We start from the raw sequence: 18,782 nt of genomic DNA on the forward strand, positions 1-18,782 counted from the left end.
CATCCCACTAAAAACATCACCACTAATAGCACTAATACATTAAAAAAGTAAAAAAAAAAAAAAACACAACTCCAAGACCAAAATATCACATCATTAATGGCGAGACCCACTGCCACCTAATTAGTGGAAGCACTAATTAGTGCTCCCAACCATTTTTCTTGTTGTAAAACCAGCCACCTGTTATATTTTACTGACACTAGAGAGAAGTGACACAAAAATCCAACTTTAATTAAGAGAACGAATATACCAACACTTACAAAATTACTTTACCTTTAATATTTAACTGGATCATAAATTTGGGTACAACTTGAAAAAAAATTCCATCTCATCCACTCTGTTCCATTCATTTTTTAAATTTCTATCCAAAATCTATAATTCAAAAACAGCAAAGAGATTTTGGTGACATGAATTTCATATCTGTTGTAAAACTAGTCCTCTGTTATATTTTTCTGGCACTAGATAGACGGAGTTGACACAAAAATCCAACTTTAGGAGAATGAATATACCAACCCTTACAAAATTACTTTACCTTTAACATTTAACAAAAATAATGAGACGGGAAATTTTTAAAAAAAGAATCTTAGGTAGACGAAATTAATAATTTATATAATTTAATTTAATTTTTTTACTAATGTTATTATAGTAAAGAGATTTTCAATAAAGCCCTTGGAAAATAATATAACATAAAAGTTATAAAGCTCACCGATTAAATCAATAAAAAAAAAAAAATTGTGATGAGACGAAACCACTAAAATAATTTTTTGAGTGACTATTAAACCCTGAAACTACTTTAGGAATTTTAAGATGACACTGATTCCATTCAATAGCAAACAATTGTGTATTTACATAATTCAAAAAAAATAAAATAATAAAAAAAAATAACAGAACATGATTAATTGGGCATATTGTCCCGTTAAGTTTCCAAACACTAAGGTCGTATTTGGTTTGTGTTTCAAAAAGAAATCTGAATTTTTTTTGAAAAAATTAAAACTATTTTGATAAAAATAAATATTAAAAGTATAATTTTAAATTTTAAAAAATTAATTTTAATCTCTCAAAAGATAAAATTATGTAAAAATTTATTTTTTATATTTTTTTTTATCAAATTAATTTTTCATTTTTTTAAAAAAAATTCTAAAATAAGTTACTAAAAATCAAACCAAACCTAATGTAAATAATTTCTGCTGAAAGTGGGACATTGACGAATAAAGCTTTGGACCCCCAGTAGGGGTACTTGGGGGTCACCTCCCATTGGTCCAAAAAAAAATAATTTTTTTTTTTTTTTTTTTGAGTTTTCAGCCAACCCCAGACCGACACGTGGCACTGGGGTCACTGGGGTCATCCCCAGTGGAGGTCTGTAGCATTGCTGGGACATTGACTGTTGAGTGTGACGATGCCATTTTGTGTGGGAATAAAAAGGCAATAATATGCAATTTGGGTTCATTTGGTTATGCTGCGATGCGATGACGCTGCTTCCACTAGACCAATGGATTTGATTATAAGTTGGATATTGTCTGCCAATAAGCCTTTAATCTTTCCTTCTTTTGGATTTTTTTTGGTACCTATCTTTCCATTTTAAACTATATAATTATACCTAGTGATTCGAATTGGGTTTTTTTTTTTTTTAAAAAAAAAAATCAAAATTGAGTTTTTCAAAACACAAATTGTTTTAAATTTTTTTGTTAAATTTGTGTTGTTTTGTGAAATTGTATCTTATTTTTACGGGTGAGTATAGTTCAATTTGATTTGATTTTTTAAATAAATTAAGATAAAATCATTATTTATGATTTCATAAAATTTATCAAAACTGGACTGGACTATGAAAATACAATTTGATTCAATTTGAAACTACAACTTTTAAAACCTTCTCATTGTTATTGGATCATAACATGCTTAAATATCAGGTAATATGTCATTATTTTATAAATAATTATTATTTTAAATTAGTTCAGTTATTATACAAGAGCACACTTACAAAACTAAATGGTTAAACACTTGGAGTGGTTTGGGATGTTTTAAATAAATATATTTTTTGACTTTTTATAAAAAAAAAATATAAAAAAAATAGAGAAAGTGGGTCAAAAAATAGAAAGAAGATGTTGATTGATGTGACCTAAATAAGTGTATGTATATAAAATATATATATATATATATATATATTTTTAATATATGCCAAACACTTATTAATATATATATATATATATATAATATATGAGATCCTAACAATGTACTATTTGGGTGCCTACAATAAATGACAAATCTATACTATATATATATATATAAACAAATGTAGTAGAGTATGAGAATTCTCCAAACTCTTAATACTAAATTCTTATGGATTCTCTCTCCTATGTGTCACTGTTCAAGTCTCCCATCCCACTTTTCTTAATTTTTAATCATTTGTCAATTATCTAAATCTCAAAAGCCAAAAGGATTATATATATTTAAATAAAATGATAAATATTTAAATATGAGCAACAAAGAGGTAGAGATAAAAATATAAAATAAATCAAATAAAAAGATAACTATTCAAATTTCAACTACAAAATAATATAAAGAGTCAAATAAAAGATAAAATAAATAAATAAATAAAAAATATTACGAGTCAATTAATTATAAAAATAAAAAAGTTAACTATTTATATATGAACAATTAAAAAAAATTTAAATAAAAAAATATTACGAGTCAAATGATTTTTAAAATAAAAAGGTAATTATGTATATATGAATAAAAAATAAATATAGATGAAAAAATATACAAAAATAAAAATATAACTATTTAATGAAAATTCAAATAAAAGATAACAAAATATTTAAATAATAAAAAAGAATAAGATTGGGATATAAATATCCCAAAAAAATGATAATTTTTTTAACGATCTATATTTATCTTTTGTTAGTTTGTTATAGAATTTCTATATATTTCAACTAAATCTTTTTAAAGTTTATCTTTAAGTGGAACTTAATATTTTATCTTTTAAAATCATCAATTACTTATCCACACAAATTTTAAACATGATAGAATTTCATATATATCTTTTGTTTAAACATAATCTAAAATAAATAAAATAAAAAGACAACTATTCAAATTTCAACTACAAAATAATATAAAGAGTCAAATAAAAGATAAAAATAAATAAATAATATTACGAGTCAATTAATTATAAAAATAAAAAAGTTAACTATTTATATATGAACAATTAAAAATAATTTAAATAAAAAAATATTACGAGTCAAATGATTTTTAAAATAAAAAGGTAATTATGTATATATGAATAACAAATAAATATAGTTGAAAAAATATACAAAAATAAAAATATAACTATTTAATGAAAATTCAAATAAAAGATAACAAAATATTTAAATAAAAAAAAGAATAAGATTGGGATATAAATATCCCAAAAAGATGATAATTTTTTTAACGATCTATATTTATCTTTTGTTAGTTTGTTAGAGAATTTCTATATATTTTAACTTAATCTTTTTAAAGTTTTATCTTTAAGTGGAACTTAATATTTTATCTTTTAAAATCATCAATTACTTATCTATACAAATTTTAAACATGATAGACTTCCATATATATCTTTTGTTTAAACATAATCTTTTTAATATAAAAACAAGTTCCTGCAAAAGAAACCATGAACAGAAAATTGGGGGGAAAACAATCAATATTGAGTCATTTCTAATCCCTTTTCGGTGCCTAAAAATCTTAAATATTTGCTTCACATTTGAAATATATACTTGCATGAGTTTTTGCATTTGTAAGAAAGTGAGTTCATATAAATGAACATTATTATTTTTAATTTTTTTTTTGTTACAGTTTGTATTTTTCCTTATTTCTTTCTTTTTGTTAATAATTTGTTATTTAATTGAGATTTTATTATTTTTTTATATTTATAAAAGCACTGCTATTATCAATTTGTAACTCTCTCACTTATTGATTATTTGTGTTTATTTTATTTTTTTTGGTGTAGATGTTAGATTGAAAATGAAGAATCAAAATTTATTGGATATAGGTTATACTTTAAATGTATTCATATTGATTTTTTATTGTTAATTATCCTATTGAAATAATTCATGATTAAATTTATTTTTAGTAACTCATTTCCTTTGAGAACTAAATCACAAATTTCTTCTTTGTTTAAATTTTTTATTAATTTATTTAGATTCAGAGTTTGAGCAAATAGAAGATATCTCATATTTAAAATGTTAATTTTTTTTGAATAATTTAAATATTTATATTCTTTATGTTTGTCAATTCAAGTATAATGCATTTTCAAACTTTTTTTTTTTAATTTTTTTTATAATCATTTCAATCCTATTTGTGTCTAATGAATCAATATAACGAAAAAACAAATAGCATGTAAAAAATTTTAACCACCCACTAACTAAATATAATGGGAATTAAACTGTAATATCTACTATTGACTAAGCAAAATTAGTGTTACTTTTATTTAATATATTAGTCATTTTGATTAATTATAATATGCCTTTGTTACTCTACTTTTGGTTTTCTAAAATAATTCTTAGATAAATTAGCTATTATATATGTGATGATTTACTAATGTATGATACTTTTTAAAAAATTTTAATAATGTGAAATATTAAATATTTTTAATGATGTGAAATAAGATTTATATATACAAATCAAATAAAAATATTAAGAAATATAAATAAATAACAAATTTTTTTATAGTAATTATTGACTTTTTAAAATTCTGTGCATCGCACAAGTAACCACTAGTTAGATATATATTAATGGTCCACTTCGATTTGGAAATGGAACCACAACTATACATTAAAGTACGGATCATCTACTTTAAAAATCAAAATTGAACCGTGTAGTAGAATGATCATGGGAAAAGTTTTTTTTGGGAGGGGAGGGGAAGGGTTGTGATCTCTCACCTAGGGATGTGCCTTTGTTTAGGAAGTTGGTTGATTTTTTGATTTTTAATTATTTTAGTCTAGAGTTAAAAAGTCTGATTTGATAAGGATTTTTTGACTTTTTTAATTTTTTTTGTGAGAGAGAAGTGTAATGATTATGGGTTAAATTTAATGTTTTATTTTTTGTGACTAAAATAGTCTATTTTATTTTTGTGGCTATTTTAACCCCTAACCCACCAAAACCAACTTCCCAAACTATGCCGTAATCAGTTCGTAACGGTCGATATTTAGGTAAAAAATTATACCGAAACGATAATACCGGTTTTATTATTTTGAATACCGATACAGACCACTTCTCACATCAAATCGCACCGAACTGAACCAATTGAAACAGTTCGGTTTGGTGTAGTTTAATCGGTTTAGAATTTTTCAAATTTGGGCCATTTTTAAATATAATCATTAATCTATATAAAAATATTAAATTAGTTATTTGTCTACCATTTCAAACATATCCAATCCATCCATTTAATATATACTTTTTAATTCCTAAATTAACAAAAATAAAAACAAAAAAAAAAATTAAAATGCTAAGGTTTCAAGAATAATGAGTTAGAGTTAAGATTATATATAATAAGAGTTTACAAATTTAGGTTATAAAGATTATAAGGTTAATTAATTAAGGTTAATAATTTATTATATTTATTAATATCATTAGATTATTAGATTATATATATATATATATATTATAAATATAATATATATTGAAGCGGTCAGTCTCGGTTTAGATCGGTGCACAAGGTGCTTAAACCGATATCGAACCGAAAACCGAAAAAATTCAAATTTAAAAACTGCACAGACCGATTCTTGTTAAAAAACAGATAAAATATAGCCGATTTGATCCAGTTCAATCAGTTTGGTCGATTTTTTCAATTTTTCTTACATCCCTACTCTCAACCCCGCCCTCTATCATATTAGGAGGGGACAAATCGGGTTGGTAGCATGGTGACGAGTTAATTTTATAATTTACAAAATGCAAGTAGTACTTAAAATTATAGATAATATTATATATTATGACTAATGATTTATAATTAATGAAAATTAAAATATGTAAAATGTGATCAAAATAAATGTACTTATTTAGAAGATGCCAAATATTTGAGTTTTAATTTTATTATATTAAAAATTTAAAATAATACATATTACATACATATAAATATATTTAACAAAACATAAATGAGGAAGTCGTTCCCACTTTCTTATCGAGACGGAAAAAAATCTATATAGGGCAGGGTGAGATATAAGAGCATCTATAATAATTTACTAGGGGTGAGTAGCGGATATATCGATTCGCCAAAACCGATCGAACCGAATTGATTCGCCGCATTTTGGACGGATGCGTGATGACGAGCGGACGGTTGCGGATTGATTTTCTTCAATCCACCAATTTGGCGGACGGATGACGGATTTGAGATTTCTTTGGCCGCAACCGAACCGCCAAACCGCCAAATCGTGAGCACCCCTAGTAATTTATAAGACTTTGTATTTTCAATTTGTTTAAATATTATGTTTGTGTTTTCAATTGAAAAAGAATTTAAATATTCTGTTGAAAAAAAATTTCAACTTGAATATATTTTTTGAATTGAAAAAAATTAACGTATTATTTATCTATATTTTTTTGGTTTTTAAATCTAACTCTAAAAATAATAAATAGAAAATATGATATATACTGGTTGGTTTTTTGTTTTCAAAAACTTATGTAGATATAACAATATAGAGATATACAATCTCTACTACTGCTTTGTTCATAATTTTGGTGGTTTGAATTGTTATTATATTTTAAGAATTACAGATTGTAATACTTTATGTGGATGAATCATGCTATGATTGTAATATGTGGATGAGGCATGCAGTGATCGTGATATTCTAAAGTTTCAAACTTTCTTTATTTGGATAAGACATACAGTGATTGTAATACTTTTTTAAGTCATTGACTATAATACTTTCTTCTCTTTTTTTTTTTTTTTTTTTTTTTTTGAGGAAATACACAAGTTGAATTATGTTGAAAATTTATAAAATTTTAAATTGCCAAACCGATTCGCATCCATCCGCCAAACCGTCAATTCGCTCAATCCACATCCGCCGGATTGGCGGACGGATGCGGATTGATTTTCTTCAATCTGCCAATCTAACAGACTGATGGCGAATTAGAGATTTTGTGGCGGCAACCGATCCGCGCCCATCCTTATAATTTACCATTGAAGCTGTTTATTGCTGAGAGGGTAATTTTTGGTAAAAATTGGGCCGAGCTATGTGATAGGCTTCATGGCCCAAAGTGCCAAGGACTTGGTGAAAAAGCCGCAAGGTTACTCCGGCCCAGGAGAGGTATGGTTACTCCGGCCCAGGAGAGGTATGGTTACTCCGGCCCAGGAGAGACAGGGTTACTCCGGCATAAGAGGGACAAAGTTACTTCGGCACAGTGACTATAGAGGTACTTCGGTCCGAAAGCAACTTGGAGTTGTGCCAGTCTTGGGGTGATACCGGTCGAAAGTCGCTGGTTCGGTCTAAAACCGTACTATGGGTTCTGTATGGAAAGCCGAGATAAGAAAGGGAAGACAAAAGAACCGAACTATGAATGAGTTCGGTCCACTCGATGGCTCAGTATAGCCAAGTTTTATTTTGGTCAAATGGTGGTTCGGCCATGCGGAAAACCATCCCACTTGGTTTAAGCAGTGGGGGAGGGTGTAAAAAGATAAGCATTATCCTTAGGAGTATGAATCCTAGGAGGACTCTGCATGGAGAAATGCAAGTCCTACTAGGATTGTGCCACGGGAAACTTATAAAAGCCCACAAGCACCACCTTGGGGGAGGTAATTGAAGATAATACTTTCTGAAAGCATAAAACTTTGTCTATTTGTCAAGCTTACTGACTTAGGCATCGGAGAGGTTTCCGGCACACACCCGCCGGCTAGCTCACCTTTGTGTTTTCAGGTGATAAAGCGACGTCGTACGGAGGAGCGTGGACTTGGTCAACAGGATTATACGAGGAGAATTATTTCCTCCCCGTACAATTGGCGCCGTCTGTGGGAAGAACAGACAAGAACAAAACCTCTTGACTAAGCTTCTCCTTTCTCTCAAATCAATGGCACACATTGAAGAACTACCGCAGTCCGCCGTCGACGGACTAACTCCAGACGGGAGCGCAAGGCGCGAAGGATTACCCTCTGTCCCTCCTATGGCAGATCTGGAGCCCCAACAACATAACTCCAGGAGGAGTGGCAGGGGAAGGCGGAATAACAGCCCTCGTCACTCTCAAAGTCCTGACAGGCAAAGGAGGAGGATTGATCCTCAAGCCCTGGAAGATCGCGTGAAGGAACAAGATGAACTAATTCGAAAGATGGCGGCGGACATGGAAGCATTAAAACGCCAGATGAAGACTAAAGAGGTGGCGACAGGAGAGGGGCGCAAGCACAAGACGCCCCCTCGCCACTCAGAGAATCGTAGTAGGAATACTACACCCTCCCAAGGAGAGAGCAGAAGCCTCAGGACGGGCGACACTCATTCCTTATCTTCCAGGACTCGTCACTCCAGGTCTGAGAGGACGAGATCCGAAAGATCATACATTGAAGGAAGCACGTATTGGCCTTCACATTCACACCGAACCAGATCTAGACAAACAGAGCTACCCAGGTCATCCGACTTACGAACCGTGCTCGAAGAAAAAGCACGATGTAAGGAGGATGCCAGGGCAAGGGATCCACACCGAGTTTCGGCCTTACAACGGTTGGCTCCTCGGACGCATGGAAGCGTCGAGGTTGGAATGCCAATACCGCGACCGGCCTACGAACCAACGGACAAGGCATTGGCAAGACTACAGACTTCGCCGTTTGTCCCAGCAATCGAAAACGCGCCCCTACCATCAGGCTTCCTTCAGCCGAAATTCACCACATATGAAGGGAAGACGGACCCGTATTCACACTTGAGCCACTTTCGCCAAGTCATGGCTGTGTACAGACGAAACGAGACCTTAATGTGCATACTCTTCCCGTCAAGTCTTGGCGACCTAGGCTTGACTTGGTTCGAAAAGCTCCCAGAGGGCAGCATAGCCTCCTGGGCCCAATTGGCAGAAGCGTTCGTAACAAGGTTTCGAACAAACACTAAAACACCGATGGAGATAGACTAGTTACTCTCCATCGACATGGGTGAAAAAGAGACCCTCAAATCTTACAACAGTCGCTACTGGGAGACGTTCAACCAGATTGGAGACTGCCCCACCAATCTAGCCATTGCACAATATAAAAGAGGCCTACCAGTAGGGAACAGACTAAGGGATTCGATTACTATGACGCCACCCCTTACCATGGAAGCCCTGATGGAGAGAGTGCATCAACACATCAGGGTAGAAGAGGATGGCGCACGTGCCAAAGCAAAATCTGGTGCAACCACAGTACCAGAAAAAAAGACCTCAGCAAAGGTCAATACAGTAGATCGGCAGAACAAAAACGGGCGTGGCAGACGAGATAATGGAGAAGACCCAGACAAAAGATGGTTAAGAATCCGCACTGCCATAACTACGGTGTTCACAAAACCAATATATCGGATTCTGAGCGAAATAAAAGATGAGCCTTTTGTCAAGTGGCCAGCCAAGCTAGGGGAAGCTCAGAAAAATTACGACGACAGATCACGGTGCACCTTCCACAAAGAAAAGGGGCACCGAACTGAGAATTGCACACCACTGAGACAGCACTTGGAAGAATTGGTGGCAGCAGGCCACTTGGACAAATACATTGAAGGAGGGACGCAACCGGCCCCCCAAGATCATAATGACCATCCCAACAGAATGCCAATCGACGCCGCACCACAAGGCATCATCAATGTAATACATGGAGTCTTTGAACCTGAGCGTGTATACGAGCTCAGGGGATCAATCAAGAAGGCTGAGCACTTTAGGGAAGTGTTAAGTGCCCAACCAGCCGCCAAGAAGGGAAAGACAGAGGCAACAAATGTCATGTCCTTTTCGGATAAGGACTTGGATCGAATATACTGTCCTCACAATGATGCGCTGGTCGTCACTCTCCGAGTCAAGGATTTTGACGTCAAGTGGATTCTAATTGACCAGGGTAGTTCATGTGAGATCATGTACTACGACACATTCAAGCAACTAAAGCTGCAAGACAAAGACTTGGCGCCTGCAGTTTCTCCCCTGATTGGATTCAACTCCATGCCAGAGTGGCCTGTCGGCAAAATAATCCTTCCAGTCAGAGCAGGGAGTGTAACAAAACAAGTGGAGTTCTGGGTATTGAAGGTCCCCTCCACATACAACATCATCCTGGGCAGAACATGGCTGCATGCCATGCGTTCGGTAGCGTCATCATACCATCAGGTAATGCGGTTCCCCAATGACACCGGCATAATTGAAGAAGTCTATGGCGATCAGATCATGTCAAAACAATGCTTCGCCACAGCGAATGGAAGCCGAGCTGCCAAAGGATACATTCATTCGGTGGAAGAACCAGAAAGTAATGAACTAATCGCGAATGTTGGCAAAGAAGCTGATCAGAAAGCGGTGGAGGACTTGGTGGAAGTAAAAATAGATGAGAATAACCCGGATAAGTTCTTCTTGCTTGGCTCATCGTTGTCCAGCACTGAGAGATTAGAGGTCTTGGAATTCTTGACCTCTAATATCGAAGTGTTTGCCTGGACACCCTACGACATGCCAGGAATTGACCCGAACTTCATCAGTCACCAACTCAATGTCCACCCATCCGCCAGACCAGTCATTCAACGCACACGCAGGTCGGCACTCCACCACGCCGAAATAGTGGCAGAAGAGGTAGGCAACCTGCTGGAGGCAGGAGCAATAAGAGAAGTGCACTACCCAAGATGGATCTCCAACACAGTTGTAGTGCCAAAAAAGAATGGTAAATGGCGTGTCTGCGTCGACTACAAAACAGTCAACAAGGCGTGCCCAAAAGATAGCTTTCCTCTACCAAGGATAGATCAACTGGTGGACCTAACGGCAGGGCATAACCGACTTAGCTTTCTGGATGCATACAGAGGCTACCACCAGATCGCCATGCATGAACCAGACCAGGAGGTCACATCCTTCACAACACCAAGGGGGCTATATTGCTACAAGGTCATGCCCTTTGGCCTAAAAAACGCAGGGGCGACATTCCAAAGGATGGTCACCAAGATGTTCGAACCATTGTTAGGCAGAACAATGGAGGCTTACGTCGACGATATGGTGGTCAAAAGCAAGGATGAGAATGACCATCTTAAAGACCTAGACGAGATGTTCCAGATCCTGAAGAAACACAAGTTGCGCCTCAATGCGTCCAAATGCGCATTCGGAGTTGGATCTGGCAAATTCTTGGGCTTCCTGGTGACCAACCGAGGTATAGAAGCAGACCCCTCTCAGATCAAAGCAATCCAGGAGTTGGAGAGACCAAACTCAGTCAAAGAAGTGCAGCATCTCACTGGTATGGCTGCTGCACTCAACCGGTTCATAAGCAGGTCATCAGACAGACTACGACCATTCTTCCAAGCTTTAAAAGCCAAGTTTGAGTGGGATAAAGAATGCGACCGAGCTCTGGAAAGCTTGAAGGAGTACATGTCTTCCCCACCACTACTTGTTACACCAGTACCTGGTGAAGAACTCTTTCTATACCTGGCAGTCTCTCAGCACGCAGTCAGCGCAGTGTTGGTTCGTGCAGAAGGAATACAGCACTTACCCATCTTTTATGTCAGTAAGACATTGTTGGGAGCCGAAACAAGGTACTTGCCCTTGGAAAAACTAGCATTAGCATTAATGATGGCATCCAGAAAATTGGCGCACTACTTTCACGCCCACACCATAGTCGTCCTCACAGCCTTTCCACTAAAAGCTCCGTTTGAAAGGGCGAACTTTAGTGGGCGAATTTTGAAATGGGCAGTAGAGTTGGGACACTTCGACATAAAATTCCAACCCAAAACCGCAATAAAAGCCCAATCTTTGGCAGACTTCATCGCAGAATTTACTCCTGGAAGTCATCATATCTGCCCAGTCGACCTAACTGACACAACCGAACTAGGGACGGAAGTTGACGCCAGAATAGCGCAACCCCTAGTAGAAGGTAGTCAATCAAGCACCAAGGCAGACCATACTAAGGACAACAAGGAAGAGACAAACAAAGGCTCACCAACAGTTCAAACAGAGGACGAAGGACAGACAGCCAACATGGACCTTGAAGAAAACACCATTCTTGACCTCACGACATCATTTGATCATTCCACTTGCTGGAAACTATTCGTTGGAGAGATGTGGAAGCTCTTTGTGGATGGAGCATCCAACCGACATGGTGCAGGGCTTGGCATAGTCCTCATCTCTCCAGACGGCCTGGTTATAGAACAAGCAATCAACCTTGGCTTCCCAGCATCCAACAATGAAGCGGAGTATGAGGCGCTTCTCGCAGGACTCAAGTCAGCACACTTCATGAAAGCAACCGAACTAATGGTATACAGTGACTCTCTGCTGGTGGTAAACCAAATTTCTGGCGAATACGAAGCAAAGGACGACAGAATGGCCAAGTACCAAGAGTTAGTCAGAACAGAGATCAAGAAGTTTGATGTAGTGAGGATAGAACAAATTGGCAGGGAGGAAAACTGCCGAGCGGACGAACTAGCAGGCCTGGCCTCAATGGCAGATACATCAATCCCTCATCCATTACTCATCGACTTCTTACCAAGACCAAGCATAGAAGACCCCGAAGCAGAAGAAGTATGTTGCACAGAATTAGGCCCTTCTTGGATGGATCCCATCATCCTGTTCCTGAAAGACGGCATCCTACCAGAAGAGAAAAAAGAAGCCAACAAAATAAGGGCAAAGTCGCAGCGATTTTGGCTATCTCCATCTTCAGCATTATACAAGAAGTCATTCTCTGGACCTTACCTCAAGTGCGTTCATCCCAGCAAAGTAGAAGCATTTTTGTTCGAAAATACACGAAGGGGTGTGTGGAAGTCATCAAGGGGGAAGGTCGCTCGCTTACAGGGCTATTTCGCAAGGATATTGGTGGCCATATATGCAAGCAGACTCAGAAAAATATGTGAAGAAGTGTGAGAAATGCCAAAAATTCGCACACCAAATACATCAACCAGCAAGAGAACTCCTACCATTAACTAGCCCATGGCCTTTCGCAATGTGGGGCTTGGACATAGTAGAACCACTTCCAACAGCGCCCGGGGGCAGAAAATTCTTTCTCGCAGCAACAGACTACTTCACAAAGTGGGTGGAAGCAGAAGCATTGGCGACAATCAAAGAAAAAGACGTGAGAAGTTTGTTTGGCAGAATATCATCACTCGGTTCGGTATACCAAAAGCACTGATCTCAGACAATGGAACTCAGTTCGACGGCAGAATCTTTAGAAGCTTTTGTGAAGACTACAAGATAGAGTTCTACAATTCTACACCGGCATATCCTCAAGCAAATGGGCAAGCTGAAGCATCAAATAAAGTCGTCTTGGATGGACTAAAGAAAAGGCTAGAGAAAGCAAAAGGCAAATGGGCAGATGAACTTCCTCACGTCTTATGGGCTTACCGCACCACACCTCGGCGATCAACTGGAGAAACACCATTCTCCTTGGCCTATGGAATGGAAGCAGTAATCCCACTAGAAGTCGGCCTCCCCACAATTCGAAGCGAAAATTTTGATCCAGACTTAAATGGAGAAGCCATAGCCTTAGAACTCGACCTTGCAGAAGAAAGAAGAGAAAGAGCACTAGTCCACATCGCCTCATACCAACGAGAGTTAATCAGAAAATACAGCAAAAAGGTGCATCCAAGACAATTCAAGATTGGGGATTGGGTACTACGCAAAGTAATGGGAAACACCTTGATCCCAGGAGACGGTAAGTTAGGCCCAAATTGGGAAGGTCCTTATAAGGTGGTTGGGTTAGCAGGCAAAGGGGCATACCACCTAGAAGACAAGGATGGCAAGGCAATCCCTAGGCCATGGAATACAGCCAATCTCAAGTTATTTTACTTTTAGCTTTTCTTCTTCAAACATATGTAATTTCTTTTTCCTTCAATAAAACAAGCAAATTCTTTTTCAGCACAAGTTATTTTTTGTAAGAGTTAGCCTTAGTATAGATTAGGTTTAGTGCAGGCATTTTATTCTAAGTTAGCTGGAAAAACTAACTTAGAAGTTGGCTGGAATAAACCAACACTTATTACTCTTCAGCCGAAGTAAGTGCATGGCTAAAGAATGGTTGGCTGGAATAAACCAACACTTGTTACTCTTCAGCCGAAGTAAGTGCAAGGCTGAAGAGTGGTTGGCTGGAATAAACCAACACTTATTACTCTTCAGCCGAAGTAAGTGCACGACTGAAGAGTGGTTGGCTGGAATAAACCAACACTTGTTACTCTTCAGCCGAAGTAAGTGCAAGGCTGAAGAGTGGTTGGCTGGAATAAACCAACTCTTGTTACTTTTCAGCCGAAGTAAGGGTAAAGCTGAAGAGTGGTTGGCTGGAATAAACCAACACTTGTTACTCTTCAGCCGAAGTAAGTGCAAGGCTGAAGAGTGGTTGGCTGGAATAAACCAACTCTTGTTACTCTTCAGCCGAAGTAAGGGTAAAGCTGAAGAGTGGTTGGCTGGAATAAACCAACTCTTGTTACTCTTCAGCCGAAGTAAGGGTAAAGCTGAAGAGTGGTTGGCTGGAATAAACTAACACTTATTACTCTTCAGCCGAAGTAAGTGCATGGCTGAAGAGTGGTTGGCTGGAATAAACCAACACTTGTTACTCTTCAGCCGAAGTAAGTGTATGGCTGAAGAGTGGTTGGCTGGAATAAACCAACACTTGATACTCTTCAGCCGAAGTAAGGGTATGGCTGAAGAGTGGTTGGCTGGAATAAACCAACTCTTGTTACTCTTCAGCCGAAGTAAGTGCATGGCTGGAGTGGTTGGCTGGAATAAACCAACTCTTGTTACTCTTCAGCCGAAGTAAGTGCATGGCTGAAGAGTGGTTGGCTGGAATAAACCAACACTTTGTACTCCTCAGCCGAAGTGATTATATCAACTAAGGAGTGGTTGACTGGTAAGCATAGTTTAACCAGCCAAAACCGAAATAACACTTGAAGTAAATAGAAGACATTACAAGTGCAAGCATACACATCAAAACCGGAGTAAGAGTTGCGTAAAATTTTCATTCAAAGAAAAGTCATTACAAAGGGGCATAGTTCGGTTATAAAGAAAAAAGTACAAAATCAGGAAAAAAGTTCTTCAATATCAGCATCAAAACCTGCATCACCACCAACTTGAAGACCGGTTTCTGGAGGGAGCTCATTCACAATGGGGAGAGTCACTTCGGCCGGAACCACGGTTTCACTGGGAAGATCAACAGTTAGGTCTTCAACAGTGGGCACCGACCGAACTGGCTGGTCCACATTATCGACCGGAGTATCTTCAGCAGAGGAGTCATCGGAATCTGAGTCTTCCAGAAACTCTTGCTGCAGGGTATCGACATACTCCGCAAGGGACTTCGGTATAAAGTAGTCTGGAGGGTTGAAGACCTCGGTCTGTTGATCATGACCGAGCTGCTCAACAGCCGCCCTCCAGCCACATTTGAAGAACAACTCCTTGGCAGCATCGCATTGTTTCACATAGGCTTCCTCTGCCTTCTTGTAGCCCTGCTTGTAACCCTGCTTTTCGGCTCCCTCCACACTCTTCTTTAGTTGGCTTATTTCGGTATCCTTTCTCTTTTCTAGCTTTAGCAGCTCACGCAGATATTTGTCTTTAATTGCAATGGCCGCTTTCTGCCTTTCTGCCTCGGTCGAACTAACCAGATCGGCAAGACGGCCGTTCTCCGCTTGTAGCTCGGCCATTCTCTTTTCGACTTCTTCTAGCTCGGCCGCTTTTGCTTCGGCTTCAGCCATTGCCTGCCTTGTGGCTTTTCGGAGTTCTTGGACTTTCTTGTAAGTAATGTTGTTCTTCTGTAAGGCCTGACAAAACACAGACTTCTCTTAAGCCGAAGTAAAAGTAGGAAAATTCAAACAAGAAAAAATGGACAGAGCTATTTACCAAAATCATGGACTTGGAAGCAGACCGAATTGACTTCATTTCGGTGTTCAATTGCTTTAAGTGGTGCTCCATGTCCTTGGGGAGGCACACACTTTTGGCCAGGTTAAAGGCCAATTGGTGATCTTTTTCAGCCACGACCGAGTCAGTAGCTTTGATGTCTCGGTCGTTGAAGGTCAGCGGCGGAGCCCACTTCGGAGATTCAGCTCGGACAGTTTGCTCCGGTTGGGGGGAAGGCTGAGGACTCTGGGGGATGGATTCAACCTCATCGACAAGTTGCTGTTCGGTTGATGTAGATCGGGCGCGTTTGGAAGGGCGAGACGAAGAAGGCCGTTGAGAAGGGAGGGCCACAACGGCAGGCTGCGCTTCAATCGTTGGTGGTACTTCGGCTCTGGTTGTTGCGGTCAGAAGGGCCCTAACTCTGCTTTTCTTTGCCATCTCTTCTTCAGTAGTTAATGGGACAAGACGTATTTCGGGTAAGGTTGGGTCCGGTTCTGGTGCTTCCTCAAGAAGGAAATCGGTTACTCTTGCTTTTCGGCGACCGCTATACCGGTAGGTCGGCTCAAAGTTTAGAAGCTTAGCCCAACTCCTTTCTTGACACCGTAGTGCGGCTCGCAAAATCGCAAGGTTGGGATAGCTATATAGGGAACGAAGGTGGGCGAAATCTGCAAAAAAGAGAAGTGTTAGTTCGGTCAATAGACTAAAAAAATCGAAATAAAATACAATGAAGAAGACCGAAGTCAAATTACCGGGCTCCCCCTTTTTCCAATTTATAGGTCGGCCAGGAATTTGGGCTTGAAAGTCCTCAAAGTTCCCAGAGACCCAGAAAAAATCGTCGTCATTAAGATCTTTGTCCGGTGTGTGTTTAACTATCTTCTCTCGGCGGCGGCGAATCCTAAGGTAATAGACCCATCCAGCATCTTTTGAGCCGATGGAGTATTGATGGAATATTTCGGCTAGGCCAAGGTTTAATCCGGTTTGGTGGTTCAGTGCGGCTATCCCCATTATAATGCGGTATGTATTGGTGGACAGTTGGGTGGGGCATAATCTAGTCTGCCTAAGAAATTCGCAGATCAACGGTTGGACTGGAAACCGTAGTCCGGTTTCTATTGTGGATTGAAGGGTAAAAGGGACGAAGCCTTCATTTTCCCAAGGAATAACATCTTTTTTGGCCAACGTCAGATGGACGTCATCAGGAATTTGGTAATCCTTCCTAAATTCGGCCATGCCACCAGGGGTCTCAACTAGATACCTATACTTACCCATCTGATGTATAATTTACTTATAATTTATATCGGTGCAAAAATCGTGCTCAGTAGCTCGGTTGAGCGCACGCAGGAGTGCCTGGGTAACCTAAGTCTGCAAAGTAAAAAACAGAGGGGGTTAAAGCACTGATCAACGGACCGTGCTACAATTTAAAAGCAAGGTATAAAAGCCCTACTTCGGCCTCAAAAAACTGGTTCTATCTCGGTTCAACAAAAGGTTTGGTAGCTCAGTTTGAGCAGTTTGCTCGGTAGACCGGTTTAACGTCTAGGGGCAGCTTTCTGAGTTCGGTCTAAAAAACTAAGAAAGCTGGTTTAGCCCCAAGGCCTAAATCGGTTGCAGTGTGAATAGAGTTACTTCGGTTAAGCCTCTAGGGGCGGTTTCTGAGTTCGGTTTAGGAACCAAGAAAGCCGGCTTGGCCCCAAAAGCTTAGTTCGGTTGACAACCGAGGTTCTTAGTTTGCTATATTCAAAACTTGGTGATCTTATTTCGGCTAAAGTGAGTCAGGCTTTGGTAACCCTTTGAAACTTTCAAGTTCTAGTTCGGTTATTGACTACAGAGATCTACCTATTTGGGGCAAACAGGATCCTAGTTCGGTTGCTATGTGATTTTGGATCTAAGACTGGTTTTTCTACATAATAGTTCATACACACATGAAGTTCTACTGGTTTTTTCATAAAAATACGGAAGCAAAAGCAACAAATGGAGAAAAGTGTTTGCAAAAAGCATACAAAACAAAAACAGATGATAAAACAGGTAAAAAAGCAAGAAGGATAGGCTTGCTTACCCGAGTAAGAGAGAAGCTAAGAGATGGAGGCAATGGCAGCAATGGAGGCACGAACACAGCAAGCTCAAAGCTCAGGGGCTCAGGAAACAAGGGAGAAGAGAAGGTGAAGAGAATGGGTGAATGGTTCAAAAAAGAAAAGAGTGTTTTGTGGAATAAGAGAGAGAGAAAAGGCGGGAACTGTACAAAATTTCTGCAGGGCGGCGTGACAGTTGGCCACAGCTTATCAGAGCTTGCCACGTGTCACTGGAATGGGAAGCGTTACAGACGCTATGGTTAAAGAGACGTTTTTGACCGGACAAAACGGAGCCCGGAGTAAAATTAGCTCGGCTTAAAAGTTCGAGGGTTTTTTAGCTCGGCTGGAGAGGCTAAGGTATTTTTAGCTCGGCTGGAAAAGCTTGAAACGACGCCAGCTCGGCTGGTGGACTGGTAATCCCAATCATGCTATGCAGATGGAATTAAGGAGCAATTGAGAGGGTAATTTTTGGTAAAAATTAGGCCGAGCTATGTGATAGGCTTCATGGCCCAAAGTGCCAAGGACTTGGTGAAAAAGCCGCAAGGTTACTCCGGCCCAGGAGAGGTATGGTTACTCCGGCCCAGGAGAGACAGGGTTACTCCGGCATAAGAGGGACAAAGTTACTTCGGCACAGTGACTATAGAGGTACTTCGGTCCGAAAGCAACTTGGAGTTGTGCCAGTCTTGGGGTGATACCGGTCGAAAGTCGCTGGTTCGGTCTAAAACCGTACTATGGGTTCTGTATGGAAAGCCGAGATAAGAAAGGGAAGACAAAAGAACCGAACTATGA

Source organism: Camellia sinensis, chromosome 5 (assembly GCF_055761805.1).
Source record: "Camellia sinensis isolate YWXY chromosome 5, ASM5576180v1, whole genome shotgun sequence".
Lineage (NCBI taxonomy): Eukaryota > Viridiplantae > Streptophyta > Magnoliopsida > Ericales > Theaceae > Camellia > Camellia sinensis.